The sequence below is a fragment of the Gorilla gorilla genome, chromosome 19 (assembly GCF_029281585.2).
Source record: "Gorilla gorilla gorilla isolate KB3781 chromosome 19, NHGRI_mGorGor1-v2.1_pri, whole genome shotgun sequence".
Lineage (NCBI taxonomy): Eukaryota > Metazoa > Chordata > Mammalia > Primates > Hominidae > Gorilla > Gorilla gorilla.
The window spans coordinates 95,622,049-95,631,967 of record NC_073243.2 but is presented as its reverse complement, the minus strand read 5'-3'; the positions used below and the strand labels follow the sequence as shown (position 1 = coordinate 95,631,967).

General features: G+C 46.4%; 1 long non-coding RNA gene across 1 annotated transcript in view; it reads right to left on the bottom strand.

Annotated features, from left to right (window-relative positions):
- Positions 1-267: 267 nt before the first annotated feature.
- The window catches only part of LOC109023770 (uncharacterized), a 30,696-nt gene continuing 21,044 nt past the window's right edge, over positions 268-9,919 (bottom strand). The window contains exon 3 of the long non-coding RNA XR_008673238.2: positions 268-1,822. This is a non-coding gene — a long non-coding RNA (uncharacterized lncRNA). The remainder of the gene's footprint in view (positions 1,823-9,919) is intronic.

Genomic DNA, 9,919 nt, shown 5'->3' with positions numbered 1-9,919 from the left:
GGTTCTAGAGTGAATTGGAGCCTCAGCCCAGCCACACAACACCTACGATCTCAGACAAATTACTTTGTCTCCATTTTGTAAACTCCCCAGTGGGGATAAGGATGGTACTTACAAAGTATCTACTTAGTAAGTGCTTAATAAGTCTTGGCTATTATTACCATTCCCAGTATCAAGCAAATAATAAATGAAGACTATTGGTTGCCTGAAATTTGATTATTTGTATGGATCGTACTGTCAACTTGAAATAAAAATACATAGAGATGAGTCTCCAAGCAAAAAGGATTTATTTAGGAATAAACAAAGAAATAGGATTACAATTTCGGACAGATACAGAGACCAGTGTGGTCTCTGGTATGTCCAGAAAACAAAGGAAAGTTAGAGTTTTACTAGGGAGAGAGGAGGGTATACAAGTTGTTTTGAAAGAAAGCTCGTTGGTGTTGGCATCATCTAACGAGAGCTGGCAAATTCTGATTGACAAGTGTCAGCAGTTGCTAGGTTGGACTTGTAATCTTGGAGTTATGTTTAAGCCCTTGTAGTTTTAAACTGGGCTTATGAGACAGTTTTTGAAACAAGCAGGTGTTCTTGTATAAGTGGCTAGCCGTCCTTGTGCTGCTAACTTGCCCTGAGTGACTCATGTAGTAAGCTGCAGTTTGAAAACATTTCTTGTGATAGTTCCCATTATCAGGAAAATTGTGCATGAGAGCCCTCCATGGCCTTCCCCAGCTCCATTTGCTAGGGTTTGACACGAGGAACTCCATTTTTGTTATGACAACTTTCACACCACAATTCACCCTTGAACAACATGGAGGCTAAGGGGCTAACCCTCTGCACACTAGAAAATCCACGTATAACTTTTAACTCACCAATAACTTAACTAATAGCCTACTGTTGACCAAAGCCTTACCAGTAACACAACCAGTCAGTTAACCACATATTTTATACTTTATATATATTATATACTGCATTCTTGACAATAAACTAGAGAAAAGAAAATGTTATTGAGACAATCACACAGAAAAGAAAATCTACGTCCTATTCACTAAGTAGAAGTGGATCATCCTGAAGGGCTTCATCCTTGTTGTCTTCACCTTGAGTCAGCTGAGCAGGAAGAGGAGGGAGAAGAGGTGCTGGTCTTGCTGTCTCATGGGTAACAGAGGTAGAAGAAAATTCTCATCTAAGTGGATGATCACTGTTCAAACTCATGTCAAGGGTATTTATAATTTTCCAAAGGGCTGTTGCCACCTTATTGCATTTTATTCTAATAATGAGTCAGATGATAACTGTTCACAAAATGAAGATGAAAACTTAGCTACAGAGAAGTCGGCCAGACTTTCCTGCGTGACCTTGGTAGTCTGCTGGTGATTCAGAATCTCCCTACCTCAGCCTCCTGGCTTCACTCGGCCAAGACTCCTTATCCACCAACAATAAACAGCACCATGTGGCTGGCTGTTCACCACTGTCCATCAGGCCCAGACATTGCTTTTAATCCCTCTACTCTAACAGAAAATGGTTCCAAATTCCAGGACTGGAGCGATAAGAGCTCCCCTGCTAAGCACTCAGAAGCCAGATGCCATTTAATGTGCCTGGGGCCGCCGATAACTGATAGCACTCCACTACTCCAGCTAAATTTAATTTCTCCTGCTTCTGCTCGCCTTGTCTGGGCACCTTCAGAAGGGTGTTGTCCTGACAGCTGTCTTGATTCTGATGAGCTTTGTCTGCACCTGATTAGCATTCTATTTCTATGCAAATAAGCACTTGCCTTTGTGGCTCCTGGATTAATGGACACTGTGAATTGGAGCCCTGGTCTTCAGAATCCAGAGAGCTGTGGAATAGAAGGGGTGGATGGGACTTTACAAAATCAGAAGCCAAATGTCTTCATTTTAAAGATGAGGAAAGTGGGGCTGAGAGTGACCTAGTGGGTTTCCCAGGTGCATATCACTAGTGAGTGCAGTCAGTCCCAAAATTTGGATTATCATAGCCCATATTTTTGTCTCTATGCTATAAGCCCCAGTTCAAATGAAAAAAAAGTTACAGATTTCTGATTACTATCAATTATTCAGTGTGTGTGTGTTTGTGAGAGAGAGAGAGAGAGAAAGGGAGAGGGAGAGAGAAAGGGAGAGGGAGAGGAAGGGAGAGAGATGCAAAAACAGAGGTAGGAGTGCATTTCTCCAAACTGTAGGACTCACTCCTTTAAAGGGAGTGCTCAGTTAATAAGTTCTAAAAAAAACTTCTATTTTTAAAATAAAAGTTATATTTAGTAAATGTATATGTTTAAATTATTGACCATTTTTATTTGCTGAACAGTTTCATTAAGCTGATACTAAGAGTACAAACACATACTATGAAATGAATGACCAATAAATTTTTTTTTTTTTTTTTTTTTTTTTTGAGGCAGAGTCTCATTCTGTCACCCAGGCTGGAGTGCAATGGCGCTATCTCCGCTCACTGCAAGCTCCGCCTCCTGGGTTCACGCCATTCTCCTGCCTCAGCCTCCTGAGTAGCTGGGACTACAGGCGCCCACCACCATGTCCAGCTAATTTTTTTTTTTTTTTTTGTATTTTTAGTAGAGACAGGGTTTCACCATGTTAGCCAGGATGGTCTCGATCTCCTGACCTTGTGATCCACCCACCTCGGCCTCCCAAAGTGCTGGGATTACAGGCATGAGCCACTGCACCCGGCCCCTAAATATTTTAATATAAAAGGAGAGGGAAGGTTGTGGGGAGAAGCTATAAGTCAAAGGGAAAGATAAAAGAGGGGCACATCATTTGAAGATGAAACAGAAGGGAACCACGATTGCTTCATAAAAAAGTAAATTATTATAACTGATTTCCACCTCCCATAAATAATGGCAAATCAGCCATAGTCCTTGTCAGGCCTCTGAGCCCAAGCTAAGCCATCATATTCCCTGTGACCTGCACGTACACATCCAGATGGCCGGTTCCTGCCTTAACTGACAACATTCCACCACAAAAGAAGTGAAAATGGCCTGTTCCTGCCTTAACTGATGACATTGTCTTGTGAAGTTCCGTCTCCTGGCTCATCCTGGCTCAAAAGCTCCCCTACTGAGCACCTTGTGACCCCCACTCTGCCCGCCAGAGAACAACCCCCTTTGACTGTAATTTTCCTTTATCTACCCAAATCCTATCAAACGGCCCCACCCCTATCGCCCTTCGCTGACTCTCTTTTCGGACTCAGCCCACCTGCCCCCAGGTAAAATAAACAGCTTTATTGCTCACACAAAGCCTGTTTGGTGGTCTCTTCACATGGACGCGAGTGAAATTTGGTGCCATGACTCGGATCGGGGGACCTCCCTTGGGAGATCAATACCCTGTCCTCCTGCTCTTTGCTCCGTGAGAAAGATCCACCTATGACCTCAGGTCCTCAGACCAACCAGCCCAAGGAACATCTCACCGATTTTAAATCGGGTAAGCGACCTCTTTTTACTCTCTTCTCCAGCCTCCCTCACTATCCCTCAACCTCTTCCTCCTTTCAATCTTGGCGCCACACTTCAATCTCTCCCTTTTCTAATTTCAGTTCCCTTCATTTTCTGGTAGAGACAAAGGAGACACGTTTTATCTGTGGACCCAAAACTCCGGCACCAGTCACGGACTAGGGAAGGCAGCCTTCCTTTGGTGTTTAATCATTGCAGAGACACCTCTCTGATTATTAACCCAGGTTTCAGAGGTGTCAGACCATGCAGGGATGCCTGCCTTGGTCCTTCACCCTTAGCAGCAAATCCTGCTTTTCTGGGGGAGGTGCAAGTTCCCCAACCCCTTTTCTCCATGTCTCTACCCCTTCTCTGCTTTTCTGGGGCAGGGGCAAGAAACCCCCAACCCCTTCTCCTTCACCCTTAGCGGCAAGTCCTGCTTTTCTAGGGGAGGGACAAGTACCCCAACCTCGTATCTCTGTGCCCCAATCCCTTATTTCTGTGCCCCAACCTCTTATATCTCTGTGCCCTGATCCCTTATTTCCACACCACAACCTCTTATATCTCTGCACCCCAATCCCTTATTTCCACGCCCCAACCTCTTATATCTCTGCGCCCTGATCCCTTATTTCCATGCCCTGACCTTGTATCTCTGTGCCCCGACCCCTTTCCCACTTTTCTGGAGGGTAAGAACCCCCGAACCACTTCCCTCCGTGTCTCTACTCTCCCTTTTCTTTAAACTTGCCTTCTTCACTATAGGCAACCTTCCACCCTCCATTCCTCCTTCTTCTCCCTTAGCCTGTGTTCTCAAAAACTTAAAACCTCTTCAACTCACACCTGACCTAAAACCTAAATGTCTTATTTTCTTCTGCAATGCCTCTTGACCCCAATACAAACTCGACAATAGTTCCAAATAGCCAGAAAACGGCACTTTCAATTTTTCCATCCTGCAAGATCTAAATTCTTGTCATAAAATGTGCAAACGGTCTGAGGTGCCTGACGTCCAGGCATTTTTTTACACATCCGTCCCTCCCTAGTCTCTGTGCCCACTGCAGCTCGTCCCAAATCTTCCTTCTTTCCCTCCCACCTGTCCCCAGTCCCAACCCCAAGCATCGCTGAGTCTTTCTAATATTCCTTTTCTACAGACCCATCTGACCTCTCCCCTCCTCCCCAGGCTGCTCCTCACCAGGCCGAGCTAGGTCCCAATTCTTCCTCAGCCTCTGCTCCTCCACCCTATAATCTTTTTACCACCTCCCCTCCTCACACCCGGTCCGGTTTACAGTTTCATTCCGTGAGTAGCCCTCCCCCACCTGCCCAGCAATTTCCTCTTAAAAAGGTGGCTGAAGCTAAAGGCATAGTCAAGGTTAATGCTCCTTTTTCTTTGTCAGACCTCTCCCAAATCAGTGAGCATTTAGGCTCTTTCATCAAATATGAAAAACCCAGTCCAGTTCATGGCTCGTTCGGCAGCAACCCTGAGACGCTTTACAGCCCTAGACCCTAAAAGGTCAAAAGGCCGTCTTATTCTCAATATACATTTTATTACCCAATCTGCTCCCGACATTAAATAAAACTCCAAAAATTAAATTCTGGCCTTCAAACCCCACAACATGATTTAATTAACCTTGCCTTCAAGGTGAAAATAATAGAAAAAAGTTGCAATTCCTTGCCTCCACTGTGAGACAAACCCCAGCCACATCTCTAGCACACAAGAACTTCCAAACGCCTGAACCTCAGCGGCCAGGCGTTCCTCCAGAACCTCCTCCCCCAGAAGCTTGCTACACCTGCCGGAAATCTGGCCACCAGGCCAAGGAATGCCTGCAGCCCAAGATTCCTCCTAAGCTGAGTCCCATCTGTGTGGGACCCAACTGGAAATTGGAGTGTCCAACTCACCTGGCAGCCACTCCCAGAGCCCCTGGAACTCCGGCCCAAGGCTCTCTGACTCCTTCCCAGATCTTCTTGGCTTAGCAGCTGAAGACTGACGCTGCCCGATCACCTCGGAAGCCCCCTAGACCATCACGGACGCCGAGCTTCTGGTAACTCTCACAGTGGAAGGTAAGTCCGTCCCCTTAGTCAATACGGAGGCTACCCACTCCACATTACCTTCTTTTCAAGGGCCTGTTTCTGTTGCCTCCATAACTGTTGTGGGAATTGACAGACAGCCTTCAAAACCCCTGAAAACTCCCCCACTCTGGTGCCAACTTGGACAACACTCTTTTATGCACCCTTTTTTAGTTATTCCCACCTGCCCAGTTCCCTTATTAGGCTGAGATATTTTAACCAAATTATCTGCTTCCCTGACTATTCCTGGACTGCAGCCGCATCTCATCGCCGCCCTTCTCCCCATCCCAAAGCCTCCTTCGCGTCTTCCTCTCATATCCCCCCACCTTAACCCACAAGTATGGGACATCTCTACTCCTTCCCTGGCAACCGATCACATACCCGTTATTCTGTTCTGGAACTCAAACATGCTTTCTTTACTATTCCTTTGCACCCGTCATCCCAGCCTCTCTTCGCTTTCACTTGGCCTGACCCTGACACCCATCAGGCTCAGCAAATTACCTGGGCTGTACTGCCGCAAGGCTTCACAGACAGCACCCATTACTTCAGTCAAGCCCAAATTTCATCCTCATCTGTTACCTATCTCGGCATAATTCTCATAAAAACACACATGCTTTCCCTGCTGATCGTGTCCAATTAATCTCCCAAACCTCAATCCCTTACAAAACAACAACTCCTTTCCTTCCTAGGCATGGTTAGTGCAGTCAGAATTCTTACACAAGAGCCAGGACCGCACCTTGTAGCCTTTCTGTGCAAACAACTTGACCTTACTGTTTTAGCCTAGCCATCATGTCTGCATGCAGCAGCTGCCGCTGCTTTAATACTTTTAGAGGCCCTAAAAATCACAAACTATGCTCAACTCACTCTCTACATTTCTCATAACTTCCAAAATCTATTTTCTTCCTCATACCTGACGCATATACTTTCTGCTCCCCGGCTCCTTCAGCTGTACTCACTCTTTGTTAAGTCCCACAATTACCATTGTTCCTGGCCCGGACTTCAATCCAGCCTCCCACATTATTCCTGATACCACACCTGACCCCCATGACTGTATCTCTCTGATCCACCTGACATTCACCCCATTTCCCCATATTTCCTTCTTTCCTGTCCCTCACCCTGATCACACTTGATTTATTGATGGCAGTTCCACCAGGCCTAATCGCCACACACCAGCAAAGGCAGGTTATGCTATAGTACAAGCCACTAGCCTGCCTCTTAGAACCTCTCATTTCCTTTCCATCATGGAAATCTATCCTCAAGGAAATAACTTCTCAGTGTTCCACCTGCTATTCTACTACTCCTCCGGGATTATTCAGGCCCCCTCCCTTCCCTACACATCAAGCTCGAGGATTTGCCCCCTCAAATTAGCAAATTAGCTTTACTCAACATGCCTGAGTCAGATAACTAAAATACCTCTTAGTCTAGGTAGACACTTTCACTGAATAAGTAAAGGCCTTTCCTACAGGGTCTGAGAAGGCCACCGCAGTCATTTCTTCCCTTCTGTCAGACATAATTCCTCAGTTTAGCCTTCCCACCTCTGTACAGTCTGATAACAGACCAGCCTTTATTAGTCAAATCAGCCAAGCAGTTTTTCAGGCTCTTAGTATTCAGTGAAACCTTTATATCCCTTAAGGTCCTCCGTCTTCAGGAAAAGTAGAATGGACTAAAGGTCTTTTAAAAACACACCTCACCAAGCTCAGCCACCAACTTAAAAAGGACTGGACAATACTTTTACCACTTTCCCTTCTCAGAAGTCAGACCTGTCCTCAGAATGCTACAAGGTACAGCCCATTTAAGCTCCTGTATAGACACTCCTTTTTATTAGGCCCCAGTCTCACTCCAGACACCAGACTAACTTAGACTGTGCCCCAAAAAAACTTGTCATCCCTACTATCTTCTGTCTAGTCATACTCCTATTCACCGTTCTCAACTACTCATACATGCCCTGCTCTTGTTTACACTGCCAGTTTAAACTGTTTCTCCAAGCCATCACAGCTGATATCTTCTGGTGCTATCCCCAAACTACTGCTCTTAACTCTTGAAGTAAATAAATAATCTTTGCTGACAGGACTATGCTGAACCTCCTTAGGCACTCTCTAATTAGATGTCCTAGGTCCTCCCAATTCTTATACCTTTAATACCTGTTTTTCTCCTTCTCTTATTCCATTTAGTTTTTCAATTCATACAAAACTGTATCCAGGCCATCACCAATAATTCTAAATGACAAATGTTTCTTCTAACAGTCCCACAATATCACCCCTTACCACAAAATCTTCCTTCAGCTTAATCTCTCCCACTCTAGGTTCCCATGCCGCCCCTAATCCCACTCGAAGCAGCCCTGAGAAACATCGTCCATTATCTCTCCATACCACGCCCCAAAATTTTCACCGTCCCAACACTTTACCACTATTTCATTTTATTTTTCTTATTAACATAAGAAGACAGGAATGTCAGGCCTCTGAGCCCAAGCTAAGCCATCATATCCCCTATGACCTGCATGTACACATCCAGATGGCCGGTTCCTGCCTTAACTGACAACATTCCACCACAAAAGAAGTGAAAATGGCCTGTTCCTGCCTTAACTGATGACTTTGTCTTGAGAAATTCTTTCTCCTGGCTCATCCTGGCTCAAAAGCTCCCCTACTGAGCACCTTGTGACCCCCATTCTGCCCGCCAGAGAACAACCCCCCTTTGACTGCAATTTTCCTTTACCTACCCAAATCCTATAAAACAGCCCCACCCCTATCTCCCTTCGCTGACTCTCTTTTCGGACTCAGCCCACCTGCACCCAGGTGAAATAAACAGCTTTATTGCTCACACAAAGCCTGTTTGGTGGTCTCTTCACACGGATGCGAGTGAAAGTCCTCACCTCCATCTACCAGAGTAGGACTAGAAAATGCCCAGGGTCAAAACAGGGCACAGAGAGGACAAAAATGCCCATGCTCTCCTAGACAGAAGGAGATTGAGGAGCTCTGCTGCTGCAAGGATCCTAATGCCACCCAACACTGAGGGACACGCAAATCATAATGCCACTCAACACTGAGGGACACGCAAGAATCCTGATGCCACCCAACACTGAGGGACACGCAAGGATCCTAATGCTACCCAACACAGGGACAAACCAGTGTTGCCTGTACACAGGTCTTCTGGAAGGCAACAGCCTTTTGAGGCATAGCTGATAAATATTGGACTGTGCCTGACAGTGTCCGGTGGAAAACTGATTGCAGCACTGAGAATATCTGCAAAGGCTTGGGAGTGATTTTGGTGATCATGACAACATGCCTGGGAGAGAAATTCAAACGCGAGGCACTGGCTTTAGATGGCAGGATGGCTTTAGCGGGCGAGAAGGCCCCAAAAGGCTGCAATGGATGTAAAGTGGGCCTAAGGACAGTTCAGAGGGGCCCAGCAAGACCCAGCTGGATTCACACATGCAGTTTGCAGAGCTGTGACCCCTGTGGGCACCCAGGTCCATATACTGATATGCTTGGGAACCGATCAAAGTTTTTGGTGCCAGAATGAGGAGAGGGAAGTCGTGTGTGCAAAGGGAAGAAAGGAGGCCGAGCCTGAGACAACCTGGCAGCTGTCCTCCCCCTTCCTCCCTGCCCCACCCCATCCCACCCAGACCAGATTTGAGCCCTAGAAAGAAGTCAGATGAGAGCATGAGGTAGCAATGTTAAAGAATGGGCAGCTGTGGTGGCAGAAGAGGGGGTCTCCTTCTACGGAAGGCACTGAAGGCACCTTTCTAATCGCTTTACATACATGCTGTCACTTAATTTTCATGACATAACAATAGTAGGTACTACTATTATCCATATTTTACAGATATGGAAACCAAGGTACAGAGAAGGTAAGTAGTTCCCCCAAAGACACAGAGTAAGAGGTGGAGCCAAGATTCTAGGAGAGATGGTCAACTCAACTACTGAGCAATGCTGCCTCGGCCACACAGGCGACCATGCTCCCAGTACCTGGGTAACACAGGAGCCCCTCGCCCCTTTCCAACCCACTCTTCTCAGAAACTTCAGAGGATTCTTGGCACCATTAGGACCCTGAAGGCAAGCAGCTTTCAGGATGTGGAGTGGAGCAGGATCTCACAGAGGCCTTGGGGCAGGGACGGCAGTGGCCCCTTGGCCAGGAGCATGCAGCAGACAGGGCAGACAGGCTTGCTCCTGGTGAAAAAGTGACGCCCACTCAGACACACCCACACCACACACCCAGGGCCATATCCAAATTGATGGCCCATCAGAAATTAAGAAGCCATCCAGAGGAAAGATCTTTTCCCCAGCAACAGGTACATGAGTATGTGCTGTGTGTTGAACATAAGGACTGAGCTCCCACAAGAGGATCCAAGGAATGTGATTGGTTTAGTCCTGGCCTCACCATCTCCCTTAAAAATCCAGTCAACAGGACTCACTCATGCTCCAAGCTCTCGAAGGA